Source organism: Neltuma alba, unplaced genomic scaffold, assembly GCF_004799145.2.
Source record: "Neltuma alba isolate B1F8T4 unplaced genomic scaffold, ASM479914v2 tig00005934_pilon, whole genome shotgun sequence".
NCBI lineage: Eukaryota > Viridiplantae > Streptophyta > Magnoliopsida > Fabales > Fabaceae > Neltuma > Neltuma alba.
Genome location: NW_021634283.1, coordinates 18,341 through 42,942, shown reverse-complemented (window position 1 = coordinate 42,942; position 24,602 = coordinate 18,341). Strand labels below are relative to the sequence as shown.

The 24,602-nt window shown below is 31.5% G+C and overlaps 1 pseudogene; it reads right to left on the bottom strand.

Moving 5' to 3' along the window:
* Nucleotides 1-92: 92 nt before the first annotated feature.
* On the bottom strand, nucleotides 93-4,830 carry LOC114749069 (probable tRNA N6-adenosine threonylcarbamoyltransferase, mitochondrial; annotated as a pseudogene).
* Nucleotides 4,831-24,602: the final 19,772 nt, after the last annotated feature.

The following is a 24,602-nucleotide window of genomic DNA, read 5'->3' as shown; positions in this document are numbered from 1 at the left end:
CTGCTTATAATGCTTTCATTAGAGAACTGGATAATAAGGATATAAAATAATTGCATAGAAGTCTACTACTGGAGTAAATTCTCCATGCATACCATGGGTCATAAACTAAGAACTTACAGAAAAAACTAACTGATTCTGCATTACCCTCACGGGCAAGCTCCTCTAGAGCAGGACCACCACTCCTCCTCATATCAAGTCCCAGCCATTTAGCTATTTTGTCATATGCCTCCCCAATAGCATCATCTATGGTAGTACCAAGTTGTATGTATTGCCCAAGATCACGAGCAAGTATGAGTAGATTGTGCCCTCCTAGGAATTGCAGAGATATTTGCCATTAACAGAGCATATCAACGAAGACAATAGAATATATTCAATAGTGGCTGTGTCCCCAGGGGAAAAAAAAAAAAAGAAAGAAAAAAAAAAAAAAGGCTAGGCATTGACTGGACTAATGAGAAAATATGTCACAAGAAACCATCTCTGTTACAAGGAAACGTCTTTCATGTCATTGCTAATGGGAAAAAAATGGCTAGCTCTAATCTGCTAACTATAACCTCTTTGGACTAACTTCTTCAGGGGGAGAAGCTGCATTTCCTCCCCCAGATTATTTTGAGATTTTGTGTTTGGCCTAGTTTGCTGATAAAAAAGTTGCTTCTGAGTGAATTCCCTGCCCCATGAAAGAAACAGAAAGTTGAAGTTTCTCTTTGAATGAAGATAACACAGTTTTCTATTTTTCAAAAGACAAATAAAATTCTATATTCTAACTCAAACTCATTAGTTATCTTGTAGCCCTTACCAGTTAGATGATCCTTTTCCATTCACATTTGCTCTTTTACCCTTACTATTCATTTTAGATTTAAATGTTTGACATGATTATGTGATATTATATTCTTTCTTATATCACTTCATAATCTCTGTACCTTAAAAGGAGTTAGTCTTTGGCTATTGACTTAGGGAAATCTTTGGTGCGCCTAAAACAAGAAAAAAAAGGGAATAGAACTGAATAAAAACTAACCACATATTAAAGAAATTTATCCATCGGTGGGCCAAATATGTCGATACCATATAGAGTTCATTCAGTTTATGCATCATCAAAACTTGATTCATGGCCCGTGTGCTACTTTACCATGCAGCCCTTATTAGCATTAATCTAAGATGACCACATCATTAACTTGAACTAAGATCATTGATGTCATGATCAAAGTAAGAACAAAACAAATGAGAAGCGTAAGTCTAAGGAAGAAAATTACCATGATAAATAAATTTACCACGACAGAAAAGAATTATTACCAGAAATGAGTAGGGCCATGAATGGAAACTGCAAATCTCGCTCAATTAACCTAAAAAGAATAAATATGTATGTCTCAGAGAAAAATAATATTTTCCCATCTAAAATTGACAAGAAGAAAACTTCTGAAGCATATTAGAATGTAAAAGCTAAGTTCTCAATTCAAGCATTGTAAATTGCAAGTATACATCATCATGCATAGAGCAATAAACTAAATGCTAATACAAAGCCATTATACCTTTACCTGGCCACTAGAGCATGAGCTTCCATGTGATGTATGCCAATAATTGGCAAATTAAATGCTCCAGCAACTCCTTGCTTTCACTCTCCCACTTTTCACACATCATGCAAGAGGTAGACCAAAGGAATTCATGATTTTAGCAAACGAACTGAAAATAGCAAATATGCTAGAATTGGCAGAATTGTCTGTCTGTACGACTGACGTTGCTTGAAGTCTGAAGAACTTGCCAACTTCTTTGCATTACTTAGCATGCAGTGCCCAATTGGTAGCATATTTCTCTGCTAAAAGTTAAACACAAACACGCAAACAAAAGGTAGTATCTAGTGTCTTAACATTCATTTGTTAATCTCCTCATTTAAAAAATTTTGGCAACATAGTATGTCTGACCTGCATTTTAATTATCATGTTTTCACAATGATAACTCTTTTCTTGTAGGAGGTATCTTATTTCTAACTAGCCCCTTCATCAAACTCAATAGGATGTAAATTCACATACATTGAAATTAAATTCTATCATGTATTACCGTGAAGACACAGCTTGAGCAAGGACTATAAGTAACAGCAATGAGAGAAGGAAATGATTCTCAGTCAAATGAGCTTTACCAAGTGCTATGTTTCTTAATTCTTATCTTTTTACAGGAAGAAATAGAATGTAAAAAGAAATATGCTGAAATAACATCATGTCTTACCACGAAGGCAGAGACTTAAACCAGGACCAATAGTAACAGCAACTGCAGAGAGATCCTTCTCAACCAAATGAGCCCTATCAAGAGCTTCTTGGACAACCTGTAATGCGTAATCTGAACACTTAGTCCTGGAGCCTTAAAGTAACACAATGACTACCTTTCATTCTTCATAACTAGATTTGGGGAACTGCCACTGGACCCAAAAATGGTCACTAGGTAGACCAAGACAATTGAGTGCTTTGAACAGAATATTCACAAAAGAAGGAAAATATGAACTCATACAGGTTACTAATGGGAAAGTGTGGTTATACAAGGCTTGTATAGTTGTACTATGCGAGAAAAGCAAGGATATCTCTCCCCTAACACATCAGAGATGTTCAAACAGGGATATAAGCCAGAAAGTCAACACATGTGGGGACAGAGAACCACAAATCACGGCCTTCATAGAATCAAATCATTGATCCATGATCACTGCTGTTAGCCTCATTATTGTTGAGTCTGCACATTTATTCACTGCCATGATTCTTTCAATTCATTGAGGTAAACAAGGTACATTGACAAACAGAATAAGAATGAGAAAAGGCCTTCTCTTTTTCTCACTCCCTTGTGCTTTTAATATTTCTGTTAACTTCCATTTTACGATAAATTAACCACATATTTAACAGACTCAAATACAAGTAAAGGAATAATATACCTGATCAATTACTTCTGAGTGAGCTTCTTCTGCCATTTTTGGAGCAACACCTCCATATTTTACAAGCAGATCAGCCTTCATTTGGTAAACAAGTCAGATACAAACAGATGCCTATAAGCAGGAAAAAAACGATAATATAAAACACATCACATAAAACCAAGTGGCAAATAAGAATAAAACTTATGCCTGCCCATATTTCTAGGGATTGTTAGTACCAACAAACTTTAGCAGTATGCGTAACATTCATAGCAGTGATGCGAGACTATTTTCCTTCCATTTAGATTTGCAATTTTTTGACACCACACTTTTACTTGATGAGCAGATGTGGAGTGATGTTTTTGGTGGAAAATATGACATAGAAGCTTGAATGATATCATCACGATTTATACAAACTAGATCCAGTAATTTTAACTAACAGTATAATTCTTAAGTCCATGATTAGTGCAAGAAAGTGACCTAAGCTAACATTTATAAAAATCAATGTAATTTCATTTTTCTCTTCGATGAAATCAAACACTTAACCTAAAACTTTTTCTTCAGATCATTGTGCATAGTGAAGAAGCAAATAGCATAGAGTACAATACTCACCACAATAAATTACCTTGGTGGAATTCTGTTATAAAGTAAAAAAAACAAGACCTTCACATTCCCCTAGCTCATACTTATACTAGGGAGTAGTCACAGGTTAATAATTCTGTTACATTCTGTTAATTGACAATGATAACAGCTTTGAAGTAAATCTTATTCAAAGGTCAACTAGCCCATTTATTCATCTAACTAATTATTTATACGTATCAATTATATCACCCCACTCATACACACACAAAAACGCCGAAGCAGCCTACTACTATAACTGCTGAGATAGCACCCTCCCCCGTCCAGGCACAATTTATAGTCCCCCTTATCTGGGTGCAATTTATATTGCCATCACTTTCATCCGATACTATAGCTACTCACAGAAGCTTTGCTCTCGTTGACCAGCTGGAAAAATTGCACCCCAAAAACAAGCATGCATGTTGATCATTCATCAAAGAGCGCTATTCACTAGAGTTTACGTCAATCCATAATGTCTTATCCATTCCTTGCTGACTAGAGGAAAAATCAAATTACCATTTTTTCCATTTGAAAAGGATCCTGAATTTAAAATAGCAGATATGGCAAAAGGAAGAATTCTCATAGTAAAGACAACAAAACTAGGTGAGTTTATGCAATACCTGAGAAGATATCACCTGGCTCAGGATTTCACCATTGCTCCTCACCTACACAACAGAAACCATAAATTTACAATAGAAAGATACATAAACAACACCAAATAAAACACTATCACGCTAGTGAATCCAAGCCAAAAGAAGACGGATAAACTACATTTCCCCGTTGAACTAAAACGTAATTACAAAATTGGCATATCTACTCTGATGTATGACAGAAAATACCCACGAAGTTAGGCCTCTGCCATTAGTTTCAACTAAAATTAACATTTTTTCAGTAACAAGTTACCTTTTAGAATTGAGTACCAATTTGAGTGATTAAGGCTTAGTTTGAGGGAGCAAACACAGTTTATCCAAAGGAGGGGGGAAAAAACCGAACACTTACAACGGCGGCGGCAGTGTCGTCGCAGCTAGTTTCAATACCCAGAACGACTAAATCGCCGTCGTGCTTTGAAACGTCGTGGGAAGTCAAATGGGAAGGTGATGAGGAGGAAAGGCGGGCTATACGGGAAGAGGAATTATTGAGCGAAGAAGCGGGAAGTGACCATTTCGGTGTAAGCTGGGTTCTTTGAAAATTGATTATTGCTCTGAAAATAGAAGGTTTGGGGAGAAAATTTAGGCGGGAAAATGCAGACGGAGCTGCCATTTTGGAGAAGGATGGCACCTGTCAACAGTATGATGAATGTGGTACTGAAGAAGTCTGGCTCCCGATAGCACCCCCCGTTTGGCTGAGGCGCGAGGGATGATGAGCTGATGACGACGGTGGATACTTTATATTTATGAAATTTTATGAAATTTATGAAAATAAGACAAGTCCATGCTTAAAGCTTAATCCTTTAAATTTTATTTTATAAATTTAACTTAATATGCATTTTTGTCAATCAAGATTGACAATTTAATTTTAGTCTAATTTCATATATATAAATACACACACTATCCAATTTACCTTTGGTTGCTGCAAAAGCTAGGTCCTCCCAACGCCTGCCTTTCCTGTTGAACAAAAGCCTAGTATCATTTCCAATGTCTCTAAAAGGATGATTATCGGAACTAGTTTCGATACTCATCACTTTGATAAACACCCTTTGCTCATCAGATCTGAATCGTTCATATCTCATTTGGATAGTCTGAATTTGATTTTTTTTTTTACTTTTATTTGTTCAAAGTAATTATTTTCATATATATATATAATCTAAAATAAATATAATCTCATAACTATCATTTTTTTCAAAAAAATATTTTTTATATTTAAAAATATTTAATTAAAGATTTTAAATTCGGATTATCTAAATAAGATATAAACGGTCCAGATCTAATGAGCTTAGAGTGCTCACCAGATGATGAGTACTGAAATTAGTTCTGAAGATTATCAGTGCAACCAGGTAAAAGCAAATTAATATCTTCAATACAATCAAAGTAAATAATGAATTTCCTAAGTCCTCTAGCCCCCTTTTTTTAAATATAAAAAAAAAAAAAACTTCACATTGAATCAAAACATAGTAACAAGAGAAAGTTGCAAGCATAGCCCAATGTCTTTTAGCAGATAATTCAGTTTCCAGTGGACTATGCTTTGGTGAGACAAAATTTTAACATGAGATCGTTTACTAGTCTGAACGAAAACTAGAAGAGGGCCGTAGTTGATGGACCGTGTAAGCTCAGAAATATAGCAAACCATCTGTTGAAGAGTCAGAAGCTGAGCATGTAAGGGCCTAGAGGACCCAGCTAATTGCAGCAACCATGAATGTATAATTTGGCCCTGGGAAAAGATGTATTAATCCGTATATTTAATAGAAGAGTTAATTTGATATTTAATTTGACTATAAATATAAGATCTCAACGCACTTTGCTCTCATATTTATCTATTTTTTAAGATAGTCCTTGTAATAATTGCACATATTAAAAGCTTTATCAAATGGTAGTTCTAATTAATACATATGATTAGTAAGGGCATTTTAGGGAAGACAACACTTATTTATTACAATTAAATAAATTAAATAATGTTTTTAATCTATTTAAATTAGTCAACTAGTTTTTATATTAAGAACATGAGGTAGTATGCCCAAAGTTTTCTCCAAGCATTATGCTGTTTGGTCAAGAGTTCTTGCAAAGGGACAGTGTTGTTGTCTGTGAAGTTCCCATCTCTGCAAAGAATTTTACTAATGTAGGAAAGAGGTAAATAAATTTATGTTGATTAAATAGAGCATGATTTATATTAGTTAATATTATATCACTTTCAAGAAAAAATTTGTGCTTATTAAGATTTTTTTTTGTGTTGTGGCAAAAAAAAAGACGTTTTTTTGTTATTATAGTTCTTTCACCAGTGTCATAATAGTTGTTTTCATTATTTCAGCAGTGTTTAATTTTAATAAAATTCACTTGGAGTTAATGGTCATTCTTTTTTTGGGGAGTGTTCAAGAAGAGGTTGAGGATATCCGAAAATTTTTTTCAATTTAATATCACCTTGAAATCTTAAAAAAGGAGCAATAATAGTGTTATTGCCGTTAAAATGTGTTAATAGTTAACGCTAGTATTTTGTATGGTTAAGCCGACAGGACTTTTTTTAAAAATTTTCATGACAATACTGAACCAAAACATTTCTAGATACCTACAACTCCACCCTAAATATTTTAGGGCAAAAAATAACCCCTAGGTCCTGTTTGATATAAAACAATGAAAAATAGTGGTAAGAATATGGATTGAGATTGAAAAAAAAAATCATTACTAGAAAAAAAAGAAAAAGAAAATAGGTCTTTTACACTAATTAGAATGGGTATTTGACATCGGAAAGACAACAAGTACAAAAACGAACGGTGCTAAAGTCCGCACTTTTTACAACAATTAGGAACCCGTGTAGAAAACTGTAATTTTAACGGCGGTTATTATGCCAATCGGTATAACCATCAAAAATTCAAATAAATTTTTTTTTCATTTCATTTTCTTATACTAACTAGTTCTTCTGATAACTGAATATTTCTTTTACCAAACAAAAGAAATTGTGAAAACACAAAGTGTAGTAATTAACAACTAACTAGCATTAAGATTTCGGAAAATAGCTCACTAGGGAGAAAGAAAACAAAGGAAGATAAGTGACTAGTGGTCGATGAGAAGAAAGAAAATGAAGGCCAATTCCTTTTCAAATATGACCTAGATCTCTAACAAATACTAGGTCATTCAAAATACTGCAACTCAAATCTTATCATGCTTGAATGACCAAACATTTGGCAGAGTTCCTTATCATGTTTAATGGACTAGATACGGTGACAATGCCTCAACCCTCAAACAAAAACGTCAGTTAGCATGGAAACTAGTGTTGAAAACGCATTTTATATCAAACACAAGATAACCAATGTAACTTTTAAATGTTATATTGAATTTGACAACACCTGGAGTAAAGACTCCTAGGTAATAACCAGTTGTTCTTCTCTTTCTTTAAATCAAAAAAAAAAAAGACTACATTTTTATCAGTTTTAGGGTTCGTTATTAAAGATCGAGAAGAGAAAAATGCATTAAAAAGAGTAAACACAAGAGTATATCATCACAAAATATCACATATATATATATATAATTGGTAGGGGCATGGAGGCCGCCTTTACAAAATATTTTTAAAAAAATTACATTTTTACAATTAAAAAAATAGCTGGAGGAGGAGGAGGAGGCTTTTTCATCAGACAATGACACTACTACAAAAAAGACATATAACGACGAAAAACAACAGTGGTTAAATTGAAAAACGCCATGGACAAAAAGGCAATGGTTTTTTTGTAAATTACTGTTGCGACCGTTAACTTTCCACGGTGGTTATTAAGAAAACCACTATGGAAAGTAATTTTAACGTCGGCTATTTAATTAACCGCCCTTAAAAGTGCTTTCTACGGCGGTTTTCTTAATAACCACCGTGGAAAGATTTAAAATTAACCCTATCACTATTGACCTGTAGAACAATGGATTGTAGTTGGATAAAAGCTAAGAGAATTAGCAAAAAATGTGAGGATGGGGTTAAAAGGTTTCTTGAGTCTTCTTAGAGAAATGCTCCTAGTAAAAGAGATAGATTGTATTGTTGTCTTTATGTCAAATGTCTAAACAATAGTCAGCGAAGTTTTCCTGAGATAAGAGAGCATCTTATCTGTGATGGGATAAATTTGAAATATACAAATTGGATATGTCATGGAGAAATTAGAAAGACTACACTATCTGAAAAGGAGAAGATTGTGAATGATGACTTTGATGATAGAATTTCAGATGTGTTTCGTGACATAAGGTCTGAGTCCTTTACACAATTCTCTCCCACATATGAAACATTGTGCAGTAATGCAGAGATGCCTTTATATTTAGGTTGTAAAGATGATTACACAAGGTTGACAACCATGTTGAAATTGATGAACTTGAAGGCAAGAAATGGTTGAACCGATGCTAGTTTCATAGAATTACTTGAAATGTTGAGTGATATTCTTCCAAAAGGGAATTCACTTCCAAAACGAATATATGAGGCAAACAAAATTTTGTGTCCGATGGGTTTGGAATATGAGAAGATCCATGCGTGCTCTAATGATAGTATATTATTCAGAAATGAATATAAAGGGTTGAATAAGTGCCCTAAAAGTGGGACTTTGAGATATAAAGTTAAGAAAGGCGATGATGATTATAATAAGATGACCAAAGATCCTCCTTTAAAGGTTCTATGGTATCTTCCAATAATACCAGGATTTAAACGTTTATTTGCTAATGTCACAGAAGCAAAGAACTTGAGGTGACATTCCGATGAGAAAATATGTGATGGAAAACTTCGTCACCCAGCAGTTTCTCCTCAACAGAAAGCAATAGATAAAAAATTTTCTCAATTCAGTAGTAAGCCAAGAAACCTTCAGCTAGGGCTTTGTACAAATAGAATTAATCCATATGGTAAACTTAGTAGCACACACAGTGCTTGGCTAAACATGTTATCTTTGATGATCTCGGGCTAAAACAGTCAGGAAACAATATCGATGTGTATTTGGCAACTTAGATTAAGGATCTGAAGAAATTATTGGAGGAAGGTGTTGATGTGTTTAATGCATATAAACAAGAGACCTTCAATTTACGTACTATGATCTTCAGCAAGATAAATGACTTTCCGGCATATAAAAATTTGTCAGGATACAGTGTTAATGGGCAAAAAACATGCCCGATATGTGAAAAAGGCACTCACTACATACAACTTAAACATGGAAGGAAGACGGTCTACCTTGATCACAGAAGGTTTCTTAGTCAGCACCACCCTTATCGTGGGTTGAAGAAGACATTTAACAACTCACAAGAATATCAAATGGTTTCAATACTATTAACTGGAGAAGAAGTTTATCAACAGGTGGAGGGAGTTAATGTGGTCTTCAGTAAAAAGAAGAAAAAGATTGCTGGTGAGAGGAATATGTGGAAAAAAAGATCTATCTTTTTTTATCTTCTATATTGGTAAAGTCTTGATGTGAGGCATAATCTAGATGTGATGCATGTGGAGAAAAATATGTGTGAGAACCTTGTTGGTACACTTTTACATATAAGTGAAAAGATTAATGATGGAATCAATATAAGATAGGATTTAGTCGAAATTGGAATAAGAAAACTCCTCCACCCATAAGAAAGAGAGGGTAAAATGGCTTATTTACATCAAGCTGTGCACACATTATCAAAAGAAGAGAAAACAAGTTTCTGTGATTTTTTGACTAGCATTAAGGTGCCACAAGGTTATTCTTCTAATTTGAGAAAACTTGTTTCAATGCAAGATTTAAAGACAACGAGGATAAAGTCTCATGATTGTCACATGTTGATGCAACAATTACTTCTAGTTGCTATTCGAGGGATAATGAAAAATTATGTGAGAAGCACTATTATGAGACTTTGTATGTTTTTTAATGCTATTTGTAGCAAAATCATTGATCCTACTAAGTTAGATGAATTAGAAATTAAAGGTTATGTGATCCTCTCCTAATCAGAAATACACTTTTCTCCATCATATTTTGACATTATGATCCACTTGATAGCTCACCTTGTGCGAGAGATAAGACTTTGTGAGCTCGAGTATTTAGGGTGGATGTACCTATTTGAGAGATACATCAAAATCCTAAAAGGGTACTCCAAGAATTCTCATCGGCTTGAGGTATCAATTGTTGAGAGATATGTAGCTGAGAAGGTAGTTAAGTTTTGTAATGCATATCTTAATAGGATGAAGGCAGTTGGACTTCCTCAATCTCAACATGATCAGGAGAGAAGTAAGGAAACACGAGATGTCATAGTGAGGTTTATGTCTCATGAAGTTGTGATATAGGCACATCTATATATTTTAAACAACATGGATGAAGTTTTGCCATACTTAGATGCTCACAAAAATATGCTGAAAAACTTGAATCCAAGAAAAAACGATATACAACTAGCTAATGAGCATAATAAGTCATTTCCAGAGTAGTTCAGGCAAAAAGTGTTAAAGGATAGCAATCATTCTGAGGCAATACAGAGGCTAGCTAAAGGGCCTCGTTTTAAGGTTGTGTGTTAGAGCAAATATGACATAAATGGCTATTTATTTTACACAAAAACCCAAGATGATAAGAGTACTATGCAAAATAGTGGGGTGACGATAGTAGCTGAAGCTATGCATTTTGCTAGTTCAAAAGATAGAAACCCAACGTTGGCATCAATGTCCTATTACGGAGTAATAGAAGAGATATGGAAGGTTAGTTATACCAAGTTTAAAGTTCCTGTCTTCAAATATAAGTGGGTTAATAGTACTACTGTGCAAGTAGATGAAGAATTTAGATTTATTTCAGTTGATCTTGAGATGGTTGGATATGGAGATGAGCCATTTATTTTAGCAAGTCAAGCAAAACAAGTGTTTTATGTTATCGATCTAGCTAAGAAAAAATTATCTATCATGTGCCAAGGTAAGAGGCAAGGAGTTGGTGGAGATGATAGTGACTCACAATTCAATCTTGACAAAACCCCGCCTTTCACAGCTACTAGACCTAAAATAGCTAAATTAGATTTGATAGATAATAACTATGATGTTAGAGATGATCATTGTGAAGGAATTTGGGAGAATAATCATTGTAAGGCATAAATAAATTATTTAATGTTTCTTATTAAATTCATTTCATATTTATCATTTATTCATAATGTGATTTTTTTGTTAAATATACTTGATCTTTTATGTTAAATTTTTATTCTTACATTTATTGGTTGTTCTTTGAACAAGAAATGAACGGATCTGGGTTCTGGCATCGACAACTCCTTTACTAGCAAGAAAAGGGGTAGAGAGAAACTCGTATGAAGAAGTTGGATTTATGTGATGAGACCGCACATCCCCCAAGGATTATAATAGAGTTTGAAGATAATTTGAAAGCTGTAGGTACTGAAGGGGCTCAGTTTACTAGTTATGTGGGTTATCTAGCACACAGTAAGATTGGGATTGACATTTCTAATTGGAGGATGGTAGACGAAGATTTGAAGAACAACATTTGGGAGGATATTTTGGTATATTATGAATTCTTTTCTCTATTTGTTCTAATTATAATTGATTGTTTACTTATAATTCTATTGTATTATATTGCAGCAGATATTTGATATTCTCAAAACTGAGGAAATGAAACATTGTCGGTTAAAGCAACTCAATGAATGGTGGAGAGATTTTAAATCTATGCTTACAAGGGAGTATCTCCATGGAAAAAGAAAGGGCAAACATCTTAGGGATCGATACTCTTTTATTAGTGACGAGGCATGGGGGAGGTTTATGCAACAATGGGAAGACCCTACATTTCAGGTTTGGTTTCTTCAAACTTAGTTTTTAATCCATTTATATTTTATTTAACTAAACTAACATTGTTGAATTTGTTTCATTGTCATAGGTACTGAATAGGAAGAATAAGCAAATATCTGAGCAGAATGTGTACCCACATACCATGTCTCGTGCAGGGTATAGTGGGTTGGAAAGAAGTATGATAGAGGAGAGGAAAAAGAATGCATAGATGGCTACTGATTCAAATCCCACTGGAGTCATTCCACCTGTCGAGTGTCCCTCTTGTCAAGAAAAATGAAAGGTAGCAAGGGTTAAAAAGGGTCAATATATCACTCCAGATGTTACTAAGAGGATTGTAAGTAATATTTATGTATTATGCTTCATTAATTACTTTTTTCAATTATCTTAAATTGAATTTGTTGCTTTAATGTTAAATGATACACTTGAGAAACAATTATCCCAAGGTACATTTGTTCCTCATAAACGGATGGATATCTTGGCTACTGCGATTGGAAAGGCTAACCATCCTGGTAGAGTTAAAGGGGCCCCTAAAGGGATTGGAATTAAATAGTTCTTTGGCCCTGGTTCATGAAGAAGTACTGGATCATCCTCTACTGACAAGGTATCTAAAGAGAAGCTTGACCAGCGATTACAAGAAAAAACGGAGAGAATTCAAGCTCAACTCAGTCAAGAACACAAGATGGAGATGCAAAAGATGCGTGAGAAGTTCGATGCCAAGTTTGCACAGGCTAAGATGATGATGGGCATGACAAGATTCCAGATGCCCCGAGTGTCTAAACCTTCACAGGTAATAATTGCACATCTTCTCAAATCTTCTAAAAGTTCATTTTATCCATTTAAACTTATTTAATGTGCCTTAAGTAATTTATTTTTATGTTTCAAGGTTCACTTATGATGAAAAGTGGGAAGGGTAGTAATAATCAGATGTAACAGCTGACAGTATCTAACCCTGATCCTAGCCCTGACCCTGCCCAAGACAATTGAATGTTGTGTGCTCTATATATGGACCTTGATGATTCATCTCTTCATGTGACTAATGGTCAAATATTCTCGGACACAACGATCCACGGTAAGAAAGTTCCAAAGGATCAAGTGAGGGTGACAGTGGATAGGATTTGTGGTGGTCAAAGTGGTATACTAGTGCCCAATCCTACTAATGAGGTTTGACTACTGGCTCATGCTAAAGAAAATTTCATTTTGTGGCTAGAGAGATTTGTTGGAAAGCTAATACCAACAAAGAAAGTGACAACAAAGAGGGCAACAAAGAGCACATCAGATCTTGTCCTCTAGCCTTTTCCTGATCACATGGGGGTTATGTATGGAAGTTTCGCGTTTCTTCATTCCATGGTGGCAAACATGGAGAACCCCTTTACTTTTAAAATGCCGTTGGGGATTGTGGGTTCAAATATAACATACGACTTCACCATTGACAAGAAGGATCTCATTCAGTTTCTCAACTTTGAGGAGTTGGATACACTACAAAAAAACAGCTAATTAGCGACGGAATTTGTGACAGAAACAAATTTCGTCGCTAATTACCAACGGAATTTGCGACTAAAACAAATTCCGTCACTAATTTCTGACGGAATTGCGACGGAAATTCCGTCGCTAATGTTTTCAACGGATTAGCGATAGAATTTTTCCGTCGCTAATATTAGTGACAGATTAGTGACGGAATTTCTGTTTGTAGCTAAATTCCGTTGCTAATTCGTCGGAAAATCCGTCGGAAAATATTTAGCGACGGAATTTTTTCCGTCAGAAATTCCAGTCACTAAATTGTTTGTCACAGAAGTTTTTGTTACTAATTCCGTCGCTAATTCTATTCCGTCGCAATTTCATCGCTAATCCGTCACTAATTTTAAATTTCGTTATTTTAAATTATAATCTTACAAAAATTATATTATAACAATTAAGAATATAATGATTTAAAAAAAATTTTAATTATAAAATAAATTGATATACTTATGGAGTTGGTGTTAATGAAGATATCGTCATCATTCATGTCATCATTATGTATATACTGAAAATAGAAAGATAATTTCTTAGAAAACTTATTTATATTTTGTTAAAATAAATTCCTCTTGATTATTAATAATAATTAAAAAATACAATAAGATTATTAATAACTTTTTTATACAAAATGATATAAGAAAGAAATAATTTTATCATATGTAAAATATATTGAAATATATAATATGTGATAGAAATTCAAAACGATTTAATAAATTTATATGAATGCAAATTAATATTGAAGTGAATTTTGAATTTCAATCATTAAAAAATAAAATTTAATCACGATATAATTAATACCCATGATAGATTGATTTTGGTCTTAATACAAAAACAAATGGTATATATAAAAAATTTTAAGAAAATAAATTACATAGGATATATATACAAGCAGGAGAATACTGTTTATCATAATATATTCAAATTATTTAATTTTTTATATAGAATAATTTATTAGATTTTATTATAGTAGTTATTTTTTGAATAACAAGATTTTTTGACTAATTATAAATGATTTTCTTCAAATATATAAAACACATATAGATAATATAATATAATGTAATATAATACATATATCATTAAATTGTATATCTTATCAATGTTAATTAAAAAATAAATTTAAAAAATATTTATAAAAAAATTATTTATGATTTAAAATTCAAGATTAGTGCGGTTAGAAATTAAAATTATATTAAAAATATTTTTGAAGAATAAAAAATTATTTAAAAAAATTTAAAAATTATTTTTTCATTAAAATAGTTATGATTAAAATTATCATATAGTATATTTTTAGTTTTTAATAATATATATAATTGTTTGTGTAAAATAATATTATATATATATATTTAATTTTACATAATAAGTCAATAGGTTCATTGCAGCTCAACTGGTAAAGTCGCACGCGCGCATAGAGGAGGTCCTGGGTTTGAGCCATGGAGAAGTCACTTTGAAGAGGAAATTATGTGGTGGCGACACGTGGCAGGCAAAGGTGACATGTGACGTGGCAGGCAGAGGTGAGGTGGCAGCACACGTGGCAGGCAGAGGTGAGGTGGCAGAGACACATGGAGGTGGTCCCCAGTGATGACGTGGCAATTGGTATAGGTGCCACGTGGCATTTTATTTTATTTTTTAAAAAATCGGGTTAGCGACGGAAATTTTGGTCAAGAATTAGCGACAGATTAGCGACGGGAAATTTCTGTCGGTAATTAGTGACGGAATTTTCCGTTGCTAATCCGTCACTAATTAGCGACAGAATTTCAATTCCGTCGCTAATCAATTAGCGACAAAGGAATTAGCGACGGAACAAATTCCATCGCTAATCCGTCGCTAATTCCGTCGCTAAATAAAAAATTCCGTCGCTAAATTCCGTCGCTAAAAGCATGTTTTTTTGTAGTGATATAGTTTTCATGTAACTGGCTATTTTTGTAAGTCACAATATCATTTTTTGATTTCATGTTATACTTATGCATGTCCTAATATTTCTTATTTGAACAACATGCACTTTACTCGAGTCTGTAGGCAAAAAGGACTTGAGGACACATATGGTTTTATGTGTCTTCAAAGGGTGCGGAAAATAGTCAATACTGTGGAAGCAAGGTCGATCTACATGATGACCATAATGACTCAGATAAAAAAGAAATTATATTTTGCACCTTACATGAAAGGGTAAGTATATTATTGTATTTGAGATACACAAATTATATATATAGGATTATAATTAACATGATTCGTATTTTGCAGTTATTATTGGATCCTGATTGTTTGTGCCTCTTATGATAACAAAGTTTATTGATTCGATTCCCTCTGTGGAGGTCCATAAGAAGAAACCAGAGATGTCATCGACATGAATTAGTTTATGTTTATATATTTATTACATGTAAAGTTTATAAACATATGCTCTAATATCATTTTTTTTATTATTGCTAATAGGGCTTTTCATAGTTCTAATGTTATGGCCAAACAGCAAAATAGGCAACCACCAAGATGGTTTCTCTCACAAGTATGTTGTCTAAATATATGCTTACAAATCTTTTCAATAATCAAAGTTAATGTTTATAAATTTTTTTTAGATAATCAAAGTTAGACATTTAATTTTATATTTCATTTTGTTAGTATCGTTGTCAACCCAAGAGTGTTCAATGTGAATATTATGTCATCTGCTATATGAATGACATCATTGAGATAGGGGTAACTGAGAAATTAAACGAGATAAATATAGATTACATTGCATACAATTCTTCAATTCTTTTAACATTTTTGATCAAATTGACTAATAACTGTGTTATTTTTAATTTACAAGTATTCTAAGATATTGTGCCATATGATATGGAGGAAATCAACTTGCTGAAGGATACTTTGTCAACAACATTATTACAAAATTTTGAAAATGTAAAATAGTTAAGTGATTTATCACATTTTAGTTCATTGTTTGATTCTAGTTGAGTATTTGTTGATATATTAGGTGATTGAATAAGAATTGGATGGCAGTGTTAGGATAAATTTCTTGAAATGGTTCTGCATATTCTTTTGCCTTTGCTGGTTCATTTGAGTCTGTAAATTACAAGTAGGTTGTAAAAAAAATTCACACACTATTAAAAAAAACTCTTGTTTTTAGCAACGGTTATTTTAATAACTACAGTTAAAAATAGACTTTCCACGACAGTTTGATCAATAAAACCACTGTGGAAAGTCTCCACTGCATTTTAACTAAAAAACCGCCATGGAAAGAATTTTTCACGATGGTTTTAAACCGCTGTCTTTTTTTTTTCTTACAACATTGACGGAATTCACATCACTTCCAAAACCACCATGGAAAACTCATTTTAACCACCATTAAAAGCTTTTTTTTTCTAATAGTGCAAGAAGGAGGCAATAGAGGGGTCATCTATGTCGTCATACTCGATGTGCCTGTCATCGAGTAAGAGGTTGATCTTGTTGTTGAGGGCATAGAAGTGAGACACCAAATGATGGAGACCGCGTTTGATTGCTACTACGTACTCTTGCAAGTAGCTAGTCGAAAGGAGGCGAAGAAAGGGGAGGTAGGGAGGGTAGTATAGGGAAGGGGAGGGGGGAAAGATGGAAGATGTGTTGGAATGGTCTTCAATCGTTTCACTATTATGGGGCTGCCGATGATAGTAGACAAAGATAATAGGAAGGAGAAGGACAATTGGCTTCTGACTTTAAATAGACGGCAACAGAACATGCTCACCGTTCGAGTTCAGATTACTTCAGGGAAACAAAAAGGCAAGAGATAGGTTAATATAAAGATCAGTAACACTGATTTTAAGTATGCTTACACCGATTGGGTTAAAGTTCGATGTAAAAAATAATAATGACATTGAGCTTTAATAATAACCAATGTAAAGATTGTATCGTCATTTACAAAAATACCACCACCTCATTTATTACATTGTTGGCGCAATAACCAGCATAGATTAGACGATTTAAAAGGATGTTTTTCTAATAGTGTATATTAAAAGAGTGTTTATTATAAGGGTTTGATTAGTACTTGAAATTGGGCAAACCCATATATATGTGATTAGAGAATACCATTAGAGAAGGTGATATTTCCCAATCCACCTATATATATAGGTTTGTTCAATTCCAGGTAACAAACATTTTTTAATATTAAACACTCTTTTATTAAGTTTTTTCAATTTCAATCCCAATCTTTATTTTTTATTTTTAATGTTTTATACTAAGCGAGACATTATAGTCCAAGCAAACTAGTGCATGGGAAAAGGGTTGTTATATTTTGTATTGATAAATAAATTATTAGAACATGACATATTATAATGACTCTATAATCTAATGATATAAAACTTTTTGTATATGTTGGGTTGAACCCACGATGACCACGAAGGAGTAGGAGGAGCAAAAAATAAATACATACTACGCTAATATAAAGATTGAAAAGAGAAATAGAAGTTGATGAAAGGGAAAACAACAAAACAAGAAGAAACATATTTAGTTCTCAGGAGTCTCCGATCCATTCAACTCTTTGACGAAACCAAGAAGATACGATAATCTTACTAAGAAAACAAAATAATGTAACAGCAACCACGATTTACATAACATACTCAAATGATTCTTCACTTGCAAAATCAAAGTACTACCACAAACAAGAAATAAAAGAACACATCTCTCTAAAATGTCTAACTAACCACCGATACAGAAAACAATTAAATTCTCCAAATCCTTCACGCATGTTTAGATAACCATTACACCTTCATTGCCTGATCTTCAACAACAATTTCCTTTGTCTGAGCTTGAGTCTGAACCTGAACCTGATCTTGCGCCTGAGCCTGAGCCTGAGCCTGAGATTGCCTGGGACAGTGCCGAAAACGATGAGTTTTATGATGAGGAAGACAAGCTCGACTGATCATGATTCCAAACACGGTTCGACAGCCATGAGATGAAAGTAAGAGCAGAGCAACGAAGTGATTATTAATTATGAGTGGGTAAGTAAAGTGGTTAATTGATAATTGATTTTGGAGGAATTAGAAGAGGTGTTGTGGCCTTGTGGGCTCTTTTATATCAATAATGCAAGTAAGAGATTGTTTCCGCGTTGCCTTAACTCTCACGCCTTCTTTCTTTGACTGCACCCATGCTCAAGTAGCCTCTTCTCCAAGGGTCAAACTCCCACCCTTCACGATAACTTTTTTTATTTTTGGGTCTGACCTTTCAAAACAATCTGAGATTTTAAAGATTACTTTCTCCAACCCCAAATATAATTGACAGCTAAGATCCAATTCACTTTATTCTTTATATTTGTCATTTTTCTTGAACTACCTCTATTAATTATACAAATAATGTGTGAATTAGTAGTCTAGTCTCTATGGAAAAATATTTTAGAGAAACCAACATAACTTTCATTTTTTTTTATAAGTAACTAATTGAATTAATTTTTTTGGTTTAATATGCAATTTTTTTCCTGAAATTTAACCTCGTTTTGGTATTAGTATTTGAAATTTGAAATCAATGGTTTTGAAAGGTTTCAGGAACAAAAATTTTTTGTTTCAAATTTTAGAAGTCAAAGTCAAAATAAAATCAATTTGTAATAACTAAAAATAATATTAACTATTTTTTTAATTTATGTAAATTAGTTGTTAAATTCTTACGTATAACGTCTGAGAAATTATTTTTTATAACTTTTCTTTGTAATATATATTTATAAAGTCAGGATATAAAATGTATGGAATAATGGAAATCTATGGATTTTTAGGGTGACCACCAACCATAGGCCATAGCCCAAGAAGGGCGTGGATAAGATCAGAATATCTTTAATAATTTGATATCTTCAAAATGATCTTTTATTGGATGTTTGTCCTTTTAGAATACTTAAATATTGTAATTTAACTTTAATTGATGTACTTTAGATAAATGCAATTTATGCATTAAAGTTTACTTGTTAGTATGAATGGTGAAAGAAACGTTTGATGTTGGCAAAAAAAAAAAAAAAGTACAAATGATGATTTTGTAATATATTGCCCTATATATTAATCACCTCCTCTTAACTTAAGCAGAAGATTACAAGTTTGACCCTCCGCAGGTATGATAGATGCATAAGATCAATGTGTCCTGTAGATTTATTTACAATATTTTCTTGACCAGATTTTATATATAGTATTTTGAATACAAGATCAGGAAAAATTCCATGGTGTTTTGATAAAATAGTCTTCGCTCTTCTTCAATTTTGAAGCAAACCTTCCATATTAATTTAAATTTTTTGAAATGAAATTATGCTTAAAAACGGTGAAAGGGAAAGAGATAAAAAAAAAACAGATATGCGGCTGTACCTTTATGCTAATTGTAAATACTAAATAGCATAATTAAAGAGTGTGTTTGTGTGTGTGTCTTCAATTTAATCTTAATTACGTAATGGATTTTTTTAAAAAAAATTTTACATCAGTATTTTTTGAATCTTGGATTTTTAACTCCATTCTTATCACTTAAACTATACTCAAATTAATTAATGACTCAAGTATATGATTTGTATATGTTTAATCTGACATTTTTCTTCGATAAGTTTTTCTTAGATAAGAATCAGAAAAAAGAAAAATTAAAAACAAAAAGATCTTGAGCAACATAATGATAAATAAAGACCATACAATAGTAAAATGATTTATCAAAGGATTCTTTTTTTTTTTTTAACCCAAAGTCAAAGAACAAATAGAACCTAACGCCAAGTTCTTTGACCTCTCATTGCTGCCCGTTCCTCTCATTCGCTGCCTCTTCTCTATTCGCCACTTGAAATGTTTTATAAGTGTAAAATGAAATTTGAATTGTATAATAATTAAACTAAAATATTCTAAGTATCATTCTAGTTTACATCAATTACACAGACCTCCCTTCTATTTTAAAAATATACAGTTTAGTTTAATAAGTTAATATCGTCAAAAAGATTCTAAAAACACTGTTTTTAACTGAAATTTATATTATAATAAATTTTATTTACCATTTTACCTCTCATTGTAATAAATTTATAAATTATATTTTTACAATTATATGAATTTTATTTAGTTAAGGCAATACAAAAGACTTGATTAAAAATTTAACTAATTTTTTAATAAATATATATATAGTTGACTGAATATGTTTATAAATTTTTATAATAAAGATGTGTTTAAAAATTTTGAATTATAAATTTATATAATTTATAAAATCTTTTAAACTTATATCATTTAAAATTTATGATAAATAAAAATTTTGTATTTAAAATATATTTTTACAATTAAAAGAAATCAAAATAAATGATTTCTAATGAATGTGATAAAAAATTAAAAAATAAAATTTTATGATTTAAATCAAAATTAATAAATTTTATAACATATCAGAAATTTTTTAAAAAAAATATGTAGCAGAATTTTTTTGATTTTATAAAAAAATTTTGAAAAATATAAATGTCTAAATAATTATTAAGCTAAAAAGGGGTGTTTTGGTTAAAAGATAATTTAAAGTCAAACTTAACGGTCACATAACCGTTTGGGTAGATGAAAATAAAATCTTAAATATAAAAAGGAGATTTGTGTAATATATATTTTTATTTTAAAGGAGGTTTATATATGTTTAAAATAAAAAGAAGGCTTGCGTAATTGAAATATAATAAAAAGGTAGTTGGTGTATTTTATTCTAATAATTAAATGAAGATGACAAGAGCCAACTAATTTAAGCGATAAAAAATCCGTTTCACTAGAATAGAAATAATATGTTTATTAATAGTTTTCTTTTTAACGAGACAAACACATACATACACAAAGATATATATTTTTCTTTTAACAAGGGCTTTGTCCTATTGAGTTTTTTTTTTTTTTAAGTATGGCTCTAACAAGGCACATTGTTTACTTGTGGATATTTAAGAATGAGTGTTATAAATATTATTACAACATATGAACGTCCATAACCTCTCAAATGTCATTTGGAGGTCTACACTTAAAACTCTTCATTAATGATTTTTAGGAGTTTTCATTATATATGTTTAATTTATTGTATTATATATATTTTTATTACTACTTCCGGTTCTAATTATAAGATTTTGTTTATAAATTGTGAACAAAATCTTATAACTAGGACTGGAAGTAATATTTATTTATATAACTCTTGATCTAACGCTAGAGGCTTACAAGTAGAGTATAGAGGCTATGTGAGGCACTTAAGACGCCTAAAACGAGTGGGATTCTTCCTATGCCTCATCCCTACTACAACCCTCTCTCACCCTATTAAAGCCTTTTATATTTATACGTTTCATAACACGTTTAAAAAATTTATTTTTATTTAAAAATAACACATTTTACTCTATGCTTTTACTGTTCTAACCATAGAAAAGGGGTATTAGTGACAAAAATTAGTACTTATCTGATTTTAAATATAAAACCTACTACTTTATATTCTTAATATAAGAGTTTATCTGACTTTATTTTAATCCTAAATATAAGATCCCAATTAACTTTATCTTTCATATTTATCAATTTAATCATAAAGTGATCCTTGTAATAATGATAGTTCTAACCAATATACTAGTATTTGATTAGCGAGTATATTTGAGGAAAAACAACATCTAATTATTATAAATAACTAACATAACTAATTTTCTTAATCTACTAAAATTAGTCAACTAACTCTCATATTAAAGATTAAGGATAATATTTTATAACATAAATTATATTATAAAATGAGCTTTATATTTAAAAATATGTTAGCATTTGTATATAGTAAAATGGAAAGCACTAGGCAATCCTCAATCAATTCATGACATTAAGAAACGGTACAAAATTAGGTGCGAAAATTTAAGATTGGCAAAAACGTTCGTACGTGTTCCTTATTTTCTTCTCGTTGATCACTCATTGTTGATTAATGGAAAAGATTTAATCAAAGGAAGGGTCACTTCTACGAAAATCCTAATCCAACCGTGGCCCAAAAAGCCGTCTTATAAAAGGAAACCTGACAAAGACACTTTCGGAAAAATAAAAAATAAAAACTCCTTTAATAAAGAAACGCTGCGCGGCTTTTAATTCATCAAGTTATTCCGGATACCTTCTTAATTGCTAATTTATAAATATTATATAAATAGATTGTTGTAATTTTTATTCTTTTCATTAAGTTTTTGTGGTTTTCTTAAGCTGTTTAGTAAGAAAAACAATGTTAATAAAAGGTGGACATGACTCTCATCCAACATATACCTATATCAATTTTACCTACTTTTTTAATTTCTTTGGACAAAAAGTCATGCCCTGCTTTCTTAGTGCTTGTTTTTTGAAAAGCAACTATTTTGTTAGGCATATATATCTTTTTATTACAAGTAATTCTATTCAAGGTATTGTTGGGCATTAGGTTATGTATCCCAACAAATATTCAAATTTTGTGTTGTCTTATTATGAGATATTAACCCCTTCTGTTAAATTCATCTACTATTGGTTTAAAAAAATACTCCTACGGTCCTTAATATAGGACCCAATTGTTAAGTTGGTTTTTGTTCTAAATATAAGACCCATTTGTCATATTTATCAATTTTCTCTAAATTACTCTTACGAATACTTCTTCAACCATAATCAAATAGAAGAGGGAGATGAAGTATTAAGAAAGATGATTATGGTATTTTAGAAAAAACATATCAGATTTCTTATAATTAACTAACTAAATTCATCTACTATTAGTTTAAAAAATAGCATTTTTAGTCATAATGAATAAAATACTAGATAAATATATAAAAAAAAATTTCACATGACTATGTAATAGATTCACCGCCACATTGTCCATATATTTTATATTTACAGTTTAATGATGATAATGGAATTAAGGAGTCCATAATTACTTTCTATAAAAATCAGCACCACTTTTAGTTAACGAAGGAGAGGCGTTAGGTATATTTAATTATTTATCATTATTTATAATTATTAATATTAGAACTAACGGTCTCAACTCCCAAAGACGTAGCTGTTAGCCACTAATGTGGCATTCTGCCTCTTTCTTTACCGTTAAGTCCTGAAAAGTCAGCACCGAGACGTCAAACCATGAATAAAGTTGTAATAAAAAATTTGTTAAGACAAAAGGAGAGAGCAAAAGTATATAAAATTATATTGTATGACCCAGATTTAATACTATTTATAATATAAACCCAAAATAAACTCCAATTATTCTCAAACGTAAAAGGACCTATATGTCTTCTTTTTTTTTGGAATTAAATGCTAGATAACATTACTTAAAAGTTAAAACAACTGAAAATTATATCCACTCTCTCTCATTCACTTTCCTCTTATGAGCACATAGGTGCAGGTTGATCAAGGATACAAAAATTATAACCAATCATATGAGATAATTTAGTAAGAAATTGGCAATGCAATCATCCTGCTTGTAAATATGTTATAAGGACTTATAGTTCATGTTGAAACTTTTCCAAAAGGTTATCACCTAAGTTTTGCATAACTATATTGAAAAAAAATTTACAATTATCCTTAGGAATATTAAATTTTTATTACATTATTTCCCAAATTCTCATTTTACAAATTACAATTTATAGTTCCTTAAACTATAAAATAAAATATGATAATTAGACTTAGATTATAGGCTTTATATATTATCTAACTTTTAAAATTTTTTCATTAAAATTTCATCACATAATTTTTTTCTGTTATAAAAGACTTAATTATTTCTTAACATTGTTTATTTTAATTGTCAAATTAGAAAGTGTCTTCGTTATCAAATATAAAAGCTAGTAAATGATTTGCTTTTATTGCAAATATGAGATTTCAATTTGTTATCTTTTAAATTTATAATTTTTTCTTAAATTATTTCTATTTTATGATTATTATCTTTTTTTTAATGTTAGAATGGACAATATATGATTATACTATGGAGCTTTAAAATTTCTTTATGCCTATTCTTTAAGTATTAAAAGTTATAATGAAAAATTTTAAGTCATAAGGAATTTTTATGGTTATCATTACCGAAATCTAAATTTCTAACCATAAAGGCATGTTTGTCCATCAATGACAAAAGGAACATTTTTTATCATAAAAATAACTTAAAACTGTGTCTTTGATCATAAATTTAACCAGGTCTGGGTACACCAATGTAATTTTTCTATGCGGGTCTGTTAGTGTAATATTTTCCAAACGAGAAAGGCCAAAGTGGGGCATGATGCCCCAGCTGGCCCAAGCCCACGTACCTTTCTTTGAAGACATCCAAAGCGAAGGAAAAGCTGTGG